At 43.5% G+C, this 8,923-nt stretch overlaps 1 pseudogene across 1 annotated transcript in view; it reads left to right on the top strand.

The window, feature by feature from the left end:
* LOC108799826 overlaps window positions 1–7,473 on the top strand; it is a 15,185-nt pseudogene extending 7,712 nt beyond the window's left edge. Inside the window, exons 4-5 of the transcript XR_001942053.1 lie at window positions 876–961; window positions 7,039–7,473. The product of XR_001942053.1 is annotated as an ornithine decarboxylase antizyme 2-like (transcript). The remainder of the gene's footprint in view (window positions 1–875; window positions 962–7,038) is intronic.
* The last annotated feature ends 1,450 nt before the right edge of the window (window positions 7,474–8,923 follow it).

The raw sequence follows: 8,923 nt of genomic DNA, 5'->3' as shown, positions 1-8,923 counted from the left end.
TTTTTTTATCCTTGATGTGCATTAACATATTGTCGGTAGCTTGTTGCACACTAAAAATTTTGTTGCCAACTACATTTATTTAGTTGTGAACAAAATTATTTGTTTATATTTTGCTGCCAGCCTGCAGCTAGAGTCCACGCTCCGGAGCAGAATGTAAACAATGGCGAGAAATAGCCAGCCTGCTATTGGCTATTTCAAATTGCAATAGCATGCTGGCTTTTGTGCCCGCCCACTGAGCAGAGGAGTGGACCTGAGAGAGAACTTTCTCAGGTCCACTCCTCTGCTTAGGTGGGTTTTCAATAGCCAGCCTGCTATTGGCTATTGCAATAGCAGGCTAGCTATTTTTCCCCATTGTTTATATTCTGCTCTGGGCTGCTGGCAGCGCCGTGAGGGGATTGGGGAGGTGGTTGCTTGAGAGTTGCTATCAACTCTCAAGCAACCAGAAACTCCTGTTTATCTTGCACGTACCTACTTGGTCTCCTCAGTTCCGCACCTCTGCTCAGTGGGCGGTGCTTCATCAGCCAATCTGCTATTGGCTATTGCAATTTAAAAAAGCCAATAGAAGTCTGGCTATTGATCCCGGCTGCTGACATTCACCTGTCAGCTGCAGAAGCTAGCCTGCAGGTGACTGGGGCCGCGGCAGGGAACGGTTAGTTATTTGACACAGTTATCCGTCACCTACCGATCCCCGTGGGTGCCGGATAACTGGGAGTTTACAGTATGTCCTCAATTTTCATTCATTTATTTATGTTGTGCCGGTTGCTTGAATGCCGGATAATGGGGAGTTTACTGTATGTTGTTTTTTATGTCATTGCTGCACTTTGAGCAACATTTGTTTTTTGGTCCATACTGATCAGTGAAATGTCTATCTCCAGGTTACTGGCTCTTCTAGAGTTTGCAGAAGAAAAGATGAAAGTCAGATATGTCTTTATCTGCTTTAGAAAGGGCCGTGAAGACAGAGGTATGTGTATGGAACTGATACTGCAACCATTCCTAGTGGTTATTTTGATTTGTGGTAGTTGCATTTAATACAAATAATTGCTTCCTTCATTGTGATGAAAATCCTACTAAATGTAGCTTCTATAATTTTAAAGGTAACCTGTTATGAGAGCAAAATGGAGTCTGACATTATTTTCCTCGACTTCTGGCAATACTAGTTGCCAGGATGCCATGCAGATGTTTGGGGTACAAGCATGCAAATAAGGAGTTCTGACTTCGCCAATCTGCATACTTGTACCAGGTCCATGATTTATAAAGGTATTGAAGAAAGAGGGTCAATATAAAAGCCAGACAACTAGCATTTTCAGAAGGAGGTAAGCAACAGCTCCCACCTTATTTCGACTATAATAGGTTTACTCTGAGGACCGGATTGCTGCATTTTTCACTCCTTTAGTTTAGTGGAGTGACCAGTTATCCGTTATATGGTTGGATTTGATCCTATGTTCTCTCGGCACAGATTTTTGCTTTTCTTCTATATTGCATGTCATTTTGCTATTCTTGAGAGGTGAGGAAAGTAGACTGCTTCCATTGTGACCTGCAATTCATAAACTTTCCCCAATGCATGTAATGGCGGTTCAGTTTTTTTGCTCCCACTGTGACATCTTGGTGGGAAGGAAGGTGCCATGTGGTTCAGTTAGTTGGAAGGGTCTTAAATATGCAGGGATTGGTCCCTAAAGAACTGAGGCTTTCAGATATACTCAGGGGTACAGTATCATTAGAGTAGTGAAGCTGAGTAGAGAAACTGGCAATAATTAGATGTGGTGGCATACTTAATTCATATTGGTCAGGTTTGGAGTGAAGTGTGCTTCAAGTCCGGGTTGGAAAATCTCTTTACAGAGCCCAACAGACAAAGCTTGTGGTAATTTATAGCAAAATAATCCAACAGTCTCTTGGCAAGTCATGACCTGCTTACGGCTACAGGAATTAATTGACAAGGCATCTATAAATATCCATGGGATTGGATGGCTTACCTCTGAAAGTAAATCTCTTGTGTACTTTTATATCAGCTGGTTTATCTGGGCACACACGGGTCAGATCAGCATTTGTGCTTTGAAATCTCAACATTTAGGTAAATAGTCAGTATTGGCAAGAACCTGTAAACCATTGTGCCCAATATGTTACTGCTGGCACCTGTCTGTGCACTTTTTTATTATACATAAAAGCGCATGTACCTGCTGCTCCTAAATACTACATAAATGTGTCCGCACCTTTTTGTTAGAAAGCCTTTCATGTTTCTGGCTTATTTATGAAAACTAAACTACGGCTCTCACCTGTATGAGATATAATCCAGGTTTTATTTTTGCACTGCTGGAGAGAGAAAATCTGGTTGGTTTCCATGTGTAACTGCCCGCGTTTTCTTAACTCAACTTTTACAAAATAGGCCCTTTTAAATTCCTGCTTTTTAAACATTATATGGTACCAGAGAGGATTAAAGTCTGAGGAACAGGCGATTGCATTTATCAAACTGTTAGATATAGGAAATGCTTTCTAGTAGCAAATCAGTTTGTTACTCCGAAGAATGGTGTCCATCTGGCCCGAATTCTTAGTATATGGTCTTTCTGACTTCACATTAAATCCCGTCCAATTTGATGTTTTGGTACCTTCCTGCCCACGTGCAGGAAGGGTTTTTTTCTCAGGGGCGGCCGCGGAGCTTTTACAGCAGAGTGGCAGAGCTTGATGGCTGTTCGAGGCTGTGTGTAGTGAAGTCCAGTCACTGCACTGGTAAGGTAAGCCTGCAACGATCTAGAGCTGGGGGGAAGGGAACAGCAGCAGCAGCTGAGTGAGATGTGTCTCGGGCTGGCTGGGGGGATAGCAGCAGTTGAGGCTTGGTGTCTGGCCTGGGGGGACAGCACAGCAGCTTAGTTTATATGATAGAAAAAGGAAAGAAAAAAAGATGGGTTTTTTTGGGCACCTAATGACAAATCCAAAGCAATTTAGCAGTAAAAAAGTATTTTTAAAGGAGAACTATGGGGTTAAGTCTTTTCCCCATAGTTCTCCTTAGGGTAACGGGAGGACACAAATAAGTGTCCTCCCGTCACCCTAGGCTCAGTATACCGCGAGCTGTAGCTCGCGGTATACTGAGATGCCGCAGCTGAAGCGGATCCCGACAATTGTGCTGGGATCCGCCCAGCTGCGTGACTGACAGCTGGCTCTGCCTATCTAGAGGCAGAGCCAGCTGTACCCGCCCCCTCCCCCGTCCGTTCCGCCAGTCAGCGCTGGCGGATCGGAGCGGGGAGGGGGAAATCCAGCCCCTCCCCTGTCACGGCAGAGAGCCGTGACAGGATCGAGAGGTGAGCGAACGCCGGTATGTGTTCGCTCACCTCCCGATCTACTGAGCCGACCTGTGACAGTCTCATTGTCACAGGTCGGCTAGAACTATGAGGTGAGTGAAAAGCACTCACCTCATAGTTCTCCTTTAATCTTAGTAATATTTTAAAAGATTGATTCACATACAGTACAAGCAATACAAACAACCGGCTGATCAGATGTCTCCTTATACACTCACTCCCTTTTATACCACCCATTTCAAGAAAGACATAACATGATTGAAAAATTAATTGAATACGTGATTGAAAAATTCATTTGGGTTCATTAAAAAGTGGAGGGACATAGGCTTTGCTCACTCCACCTATGAACATCCCATTCAAGAATACATGATAGAATGGTTAATTAATAGCATGATTAGAATAATAGATAAATGAATAAGGATGGTTGAGAATGGGGGAGCGAATATTTGTGTCGACGTTTCGCGCTCAGAGGCGCTTCTTCAGGAGATGGAGAGAATCAATTTAGCAGGCTGACATGCGTGTATCCAAGACGACCCCAACCGTGCAGTACACCAAAACAGTCCTCCCAGGGGAGAGGAGCGAGGACCAAACCCTGTGTCAAGCAGTTTGAGGTGGTAGGCATAGAATAATAGGGACGCCTTGTATGGCATAAAGAACCGCAGGATTTGGGTCACTTGTTCACCTAGACACTGCCTCACATGGAGGCCCCACAAACTCACAGGGACTCCTGTCCTCCAAACACCTCCGAGCCCCCCGTACCCAGTACAGCACAGGGTTTGGTCCTCGCTCCTCTCCCTCTTCCCTGTTTTGGTGTACTGCCCGGTTGGGGTCGTCTTCGATACAAGCACGTCAACCTGCTAAATTGATTCTCTCCATCTCCTGAAGAAGCGCCTCTGAGCGCGAAACGTTGAGACAAATATTCGCTCCCCCATTCTCAACCATCCTTATTCATGTATCTATTATTCTAATCATGCTATTAATTAACCATTCTATCATGTATTCTTGAATGGGATGTTCATAGGTGGAGTGAGCAAAGCCTATGTCCCTCCACTTTTGAATGAACCCAAATGAATTTTTCAATCATGTATTCAATGAATTTTTCAATCATGCTATCATGTCTTTCTTGAAATGGGTGGTATAAATGGAGTGAGCGTATAAGGAGACATCTGATCAGCCGGTTGTTTTTATTACTTGGTACTATATGTGAATCAATCTTTTAAAATATTACTAAGATTAAAAATACTTTTTTACTGCTAAATTGCTTTGGATTTGTCATTAGGTGCCCAAAAACCCCCCATCTTTTTTCTTTCCTTTTTTATATCAAAGTTCTTAGGGGTGTGGCACAAACTACTCAGGCCTTGGCCATAAATACAAATTTATTTGTATTTGTGGACAGCAGCTGTTCTCTGCAAAGGCTTCCCTCGCCCCCACCACATTAAAATTCAAAAAAGTTTAAAAAATAAAGTTAAATTAATAAGAAGTAAAAAATATGTAAAAAAATAAATGAAGTTAATTAAAAATGTAAAAAAATACAAAAAAAGTTTAAAAAAATAAAGTTAAACTAAAATTAAAAATCCACCATAAAATTAAAGGCCCCAGACCCTGCGAACACACGCATTTAAAAAACATAACATAAAATAAAAAAAAAATTTTTTAATACTCATCTGATCCCTGGATCCACCGACAAGTGCAGCCTCCCGTCTCCCATGCTGTCAGAAGCTGCATACATGGTGTGCTGGTTACTACTTAAACCGGCGCGCTGTGTGTAGCATCTGAGAAGATACACTATTAGCGTAGCGGGATCGATGCAAAATGCGCAGCCAGCTTCCCCGCTATGCTAATAGCGTATCTTCTCAGAAGCTGCACACAGCGCGCCAGTTTAAATAGTAACCGGCACGCGCTGTATGCAGCTTCTGTCGCAACTGCAGGACGCAGATGCCATCCGCAATTAAATCAGCTCTCGGCGCCCATCGGTTGCGACATGCAATGAAAATTATTAGTGCCCCCCCAGATCTGACTGTGGTATCTTATGTGCCCCCCCTAAATATTGTTCCTAGAGTCGCCACTGTTTTTAGGCTTTTATACACACATTTCAGATCATGCTGAAGTTTGTTTTTTCTCTAAGATAAAGTTAGTTTCTGATAAACCAACGCAATGCCCATGATATGTGATCAGCTATACAGGCAAGTAGTAGTCATCGTTCTAGATAGGCTGAGGTCATTTTAAGTGATCTCTGTTCCATAAGATCAAATTCTAGAATTACAACCCTGCATTCCAGAGCCATTAAAATCTCCACGTTTTGTGAGAAGTAAACCACAAATTCTGATTTGTACAATCTTCTTTGGAGTTTTGGACCACAACATGGTTGAGAGCTTAACTAAATAACTTCTCTTTAATCCGGTTGGCCTAATTGAATACTTTTTCATAGAATACACTCCATAGTTACAAGGTTTACAGAACGTAGCATGTGTGCCTAGTTTATTTAAAAAAAAGAAAAACAAGTACCGTTTAATTTAGAGTTTGCAAAGATGTTATAGTGGAACGAATGATGAGAGGAAAGAACAGGAAAAAGTACAGTAACAAGCAAGTCATACGCCACATGCCCAGATTTTAAAGAGAAACTGCACTCTGTAAGCTGTGTCCAAAAAAACAGGAAGGCTGACAAATGACTATTCACCAGTTTAGCCTGTGATATCCATTCAACTGATCTTTTCCTCATTACTGACTTACCCGTGTCTTGTTCTGTACTGTGTCTCTGTGTAAAGGTGGCAGCCGTGGTATATACAGGATTTTGCTTCCTCTTGTCGGAGCCTCCAGTAACTGTGAACTACACAGTAGTGACATCACTAAATCTCACTCCAAATTTCCTGGGACTAGCACTCAGTGGCAGTAGTGTTTTTAGATTTCACACTGCAGATACACAGCTATGAAGCTCTAGACAAAGGAGTCCCTATATACTTCACATACTAACAAGTGCACTGCTATTTTCAGGAAGAATTCAAAACGAATGGTAGGTTTTTCAGCATACTGCTTAGGCACATTTTCCATTGATGTTCCCTATAATCTTCACTTTTGAAGTTCAAGTTCACTTGAAACTTTGGGTATAGGCAAAACAGGTTTTTACATTTTTTTCCAGTTTTGGTAAGTGTAGGGAGTTAATAGGAAGGTTTTTTTTTGTTTGTTTGTTTTTTGCTGCCTGTGTCCTTGCTAATTAGTTTGCTCTCCTTTTCCCCCGGTGGCCATTTGCCTCAGAAAGAAGGAATGGGAAATCCAAAATGTCCGCAAAACAGGACATGAGTAGGGACAGTAAGAACTGTGTAAAGGGGAAATCCCTTCACTTTGTCACTTTATTTACTTCTGTTGCGTCTCCAGGATCAAAAAATAAATGCATATTAAAATGGATACATAGAAGGTAATTTATCAAAATCTGGAGCAGACAAAATCTGTGCACGGCATCCAATCGGCTTCCCTTTCATTTTCAAATCTTAACTGACCAAACTAAAGAGAGAAGCTGATTGGTTACCATGCACTCCAGATTTTCTCTGCTCCAGTTTTGATAAATTCCCCCCATAGTACTTTTAAACATGAGGGTCTTTGTTTCTACATTAAATGTTCTTGACTGGCTTAGATGCATATTTTATCTAAAAAGAAAATGCCAAATGGAATGCAGACAGGTTTGAATACTTTGGAAATTCCAGGAACACAAGGCCATTTGTTTCTTTTCTCATTTTAATTTCTGTTCTTTTCATAGGTCCGCTTATGAAGACATTTAGCTTTCTGGGCTTTGAGATTGTGCGTCCCGGGCACCCCTGCGTACCAGCACGTCCAGAAGTTTTGTTTATGGTTTACACTCTTGACCAGAGTTCCTCAGACGAAGAGTGACCTGCAGTGGACATGTAGATCTTTGTAGCTTTTTTTTTTTTTCTTTTGTGTGTAAGAATAGCTGGTGGGGATTTCTCGCACTTTTCCAAGGACATGGGAGGAGAAGCACTCGTTACCATGAAATGGACTGATATATTTTTTGGCCTTTCTTTCAGTTTTATGAATAAGATGTATGTTGTTTTGACATTCTCTGCAATTTTGTTTGGAAGCAGCAACCTCAAGCACCTTGCAATCTGTGATAACAAACATGTATTCAGAATGTAGTTGAAGCTGCATATGAGAAAATAGTTATCTTAAATGCCAACCTGTTGTTATTGTGTTTTGTTCTATGGACTTCCATGTTTTTCATTATACACTGAAACAATATAGGGTAACCCCAGAACATCCAGAAAACGTTGCCACTTTGGACTTGATTTGCCACTGTTAAATTGGACCGATCATCTTAAAGTAAACATTAAAGGAGAACTATGGGGTTAAGGCTTTTCCCCATAGTTCTCCTTAGGGTAACGGGAGGACACAAACTAGCATCCTCCCGTCACCCTAAGCTCAGTATACCGCGAGCTGTAGCTCTCGGTATACTGAGACACCGCGAGCTGCTGCTCGCGGTATACTGAGACGCCGCAGCTGAAGCGGATACCGACAATTGTGCCGGATCCGCCCAGCTGCGTGATTGACAGCTGGCACTGCCTATCTAGAGGCAGAGCCAGCTGTACCCTCCCCCGTCCGTTCCGCCAGTCAGCGCTGGCGGAGCGGGGAGGGGGTGTTTGCTCACCTCCCGATCTAGTGAGCCGACCTGTGACAGTCTCATTGTCACAGGTCGGCTAGAACTATGAGGTGAGTGAAAAGCACTCACCTCATAGTTCTCCTTTTAAGACTGTAGTGTCACCACAGAAAAGGGAAAAATTCCTTATCCAGAAACATTGGCCATGTGGTATCTGTGAAATGGACAGATCATTGTTGAGGTAGAACTGATCTTTTTTTGTTTAAATTCCCCCAGTTGAGTAAGTATTCTGGAAAAGGTTTAGTTTATGTGACTATTAAAGGGTAAGTCCACTGTCTCACAAAATGTAAGAAAATGAACTTGCCCATACCACTCTGTCACCTCTCACTGCCCACTCCGTTCACACCTTTTACGCTACAAGCAGTGGCGTAACAATCACCCACTGGGCCCGGCCAGATACCGTGCGGGCTGCCTGGGTCGCTATGGGATCCTCCGCTGGTGGCTTTCACTGGCGGCTGAAAACGAACACGCCGCTGTTCAGATCATCTGTGCAGCAGCGCGTTCGTCTCCACAGAGTCAATGAGAGCCAGCAGCGGAGGTGGAGCAGGCTGGACCTGGTAATCTGTCAACCTCATCAACCTCGCGAACCTCTGACGTCACCGGTAGGGGAGGAGGAGGCGGGGGCCCCTGCTCGGCAGCAGGGGAGGAGGAGGCGGGGCTCGGTGACAAAGAAGGAGGCGGGCCCGAGGACGGAGGAGGTAAGGAGTGCGACCAGCCCACCTGAGGGTGACCCTGCAGAGCCCACTATAGAGAGTCTATGGTGGGCTCTGCAAGTTCACCCTCGAGTGGGCTCTGCAAAGGGTATAACTAGAAATCACGGGGGCCCCCATACTAAATTTTGCTATGGGGCCCTGTGATTTCTAGTTACGCCCCTGGCTACTAGTACTCCACTAGCACCCCCTGTGCAGCCAGTGTATGCTCCGTACACCACACTGAAAGGTAAGTTCTCTTGCAGTTTTCATTAGCTTGGGAG

The sequence above is a fragment of the Nanorana parkeri genome, unplaced genomic scaffold (genome assembly GCF_000935625.1).
Source record: "Nanorana parkeri isolate BGI_ZX_2015 unplaced genomic scaffold, ASM93562v1 scaffold1827, whole genome shotgun sequence".
Classification (NCBI taxonomy): Eukaryota; Metazoa; Chordata; class Amphibia; order Anura; family Dicroglossidae; genus Nanorana; species Nanorana parkeri.
Note: the sequence above shows the minus strand (reverse complement) of the source record. Positions and strands in the feature narration are given on the sequence as shown.